General features: G+C 46.0%; 1 long non-coding RNA gene across 1 annotated transcript; it reads left to right on the forward strand.

Moving 5' to 3' along the window:
- Positions 1-260: 260 nt before the first annotated feature.
- Positions 261-1,399, forward strand: LOC135399462 (uncharacterized). Its single transcript, XR_010424283.1, has 2 exons — positions 261-766; positions 1,050-1,399. It is a non-coding gene; the product is annotated as an uncharacterized LOC135399462 (long non-coding RNA).
- The last annotated feature ends 908 nt before the right edge of the window (positions 1,400-2,307 follow it).

A 2,307-nucleotide genomic window follows, 5' to 3' on the forward strand; every position in this document is an offset into this window, starting at 1 on the left:
CTCGGGTGCAGAAAGACTTATAACGCGAATCCCGAGCTTACATTTCACCGACCTCGCAATGGCGAAACGAAACGAAAGTGGGAGGCAGCGATCGCCAGCCACTACTGTGGTGTGGCCCAAGGATTGAATGTTTCACGCGTCTGTTCCTGTCATTTCGCCGACGACGCCTATTTGATGAAGATGTATTGCAAGTTCGGCTTGGGCTACGGCAGAAGCAGAAGCGGCTGAAGATTGACGCCGTGCTACCACCCCTACCACATTCGATCAGGAACAAGGGCAGGAACCAGTAACGGAGGTAAGTGACAATTTTGCGTGGTCACAGCTATACGCTGCGATGAAAAATATCAGTTGTCACAGTAAACATAATCGCGAACACCTGGCCTCGCCGCCGATTGTAACGTCACAGTCACACCGGCTACTAATGTACACAAATTATTACAATGATTGCAGCATCCTGACGCAATAGTACGCGTACTCTAGAGAAAAAATATTGGTGTGTTGTTGCTGTGCTAATTGTTGCCAGTATTATGCAGGAGTAACGTAACACTCCCACATGACAGCAATATTCTAATCTTATTGCAGCTAGTGGATGTTTCTACAGTTCATAGTGTAAGCCTGATGGTAGCATTCAGGGATGTGAAAGCATCGCAATCTGTGTTTGGCTACGTCCGAGACACTTGCATCAGTGTTCTACTGCAGCCTTGTTGCTAATTTCTGGCTCTATTTCAGGCGGCAGCAAGCACGTCAACGGAATCAACTGGATTTGGTATATTTTGTCAAGCCACGAAAATATTGCAATTCTTTTTGCACGTCCCACAACATAATGGATATGTACGAGCCGTGAAAATTGTAGAGTTCTGTGAAAGGAATCTTGTGTGATGTGGCTGCCAGCGTTTATAACGTAATGTCGACAGGAAAATAACTGTGCCAGTGAAATAGGGACCGCAAAGGGGAAGATTTATTTGCATAGTCATTTTTATATTTGTTATTGTACCTGCTAGGCCCTCAACATATTCTTTTGAGTGTTAACACTCAAGGCCATATTTCAGATGTGGAGGTCATGGCTGAAGCAAGTACTGGGGACCCACTTCACGGCGCATCTCACAAGGGGGTTGTCATCCCCTGATTCCAGGAAGAGGAAAACAATGGACACAGACTTGCATAGCGTATTAGTACACCAGATATGGATCTGCCAACATGAACCCTCCTAACATCCCTGTGGCAGCGTACCTGTAACCGCCCAGACTTCACACCACATTAATGTAGAACCACAGCACAACATAATAAAATAGCTTAGGTTTATTTGCCTCCCATACATAATGGGAGGCAAATAAACCTATGCTATTTCGTTATTCCCACTCCGTCATACTCCACTGTACAATAAATCGATACAATTATAGGGTCATTCTTTATTCCTGTCACTACACCGCATTGAAAATCTGCACAGAATTCAAAATATTCCCACCTCGGCACTAGCTTAGTGCAGTACAGTCTGGATTTGATGCCAGAGCTAATATTGCCACGTGTAGTAGTTTTTGCTGTACAGACGGGTAGACAGTCTGTTGACTGCAACTGGAGATACAGAGCGACAAGACAAAACATCCCCCACACTGCAATGACGAAAAGACGAAAATTGCTGCAAGACGAAAATTTTGCTGACATAGGCACACTTGGTGTAAATGAGCCCTTGGTCATCCCCCTTGCCTCCCATCAGAGGTTTAGGAGGATACTATTGGTGTCTGGTGTACGGATAAACCTATCCGTACACCACACACCTATAGTATCCTCCAAAACCCCTGATGGGAGGCAAGGGGGATGACCAAGGGCTCATTTACACAAAGTGTGCCTATGTCAGCAATATTTTTGTCTTGCCACTACATGTCTCCAGTTCCAGCCATCAGTATGCACCAGCTTGTCTCTCTTGTCAAGACACCCTTGCTTCGATGGTCCTAACGCTGATAGCCTTGATAGGACGTAGATGGGAACTCCCTCCTGATGGCTCGGACAACGCATCCAGGAACCTGTCGTCTGTTCCTTGGACCATCTCCCCAGGTATCCCCAGACCCATCTCGTGAATGACGAGTATGCCGTGAACCTCAGGCAGCTGGAAAAGACAAATCCACATGACATTTCTTTTTGTTTAGCATTATATCTTGTGGGCATTTGCATACCTGCCAAATCTCCCACAGTGTTGAGAAGACAATGGCCAGAACAGAAGAACAGACACTATCCCAACCTTGGAGTTCAAAGCCTGTGCATTCCTTTCTTAGTTCCGGGGTCTCCCGCATTTTGAATGTGGAAGGTTGG

This window comes from Ornithodoros turicata, chromosome 7 (assembly GCF_037126465.1).
Source record: "Ornithodoros turicata isolate Travis chromosome 7, ASM3712646v1, whole genome shotgun sequence".
Lineage (NCBI taxonomy): Eukaryota > Metazoa > Arthropoda > Arachnida > Ixodida > Argasidae > Ornithodoros > Ornithodoros turicata.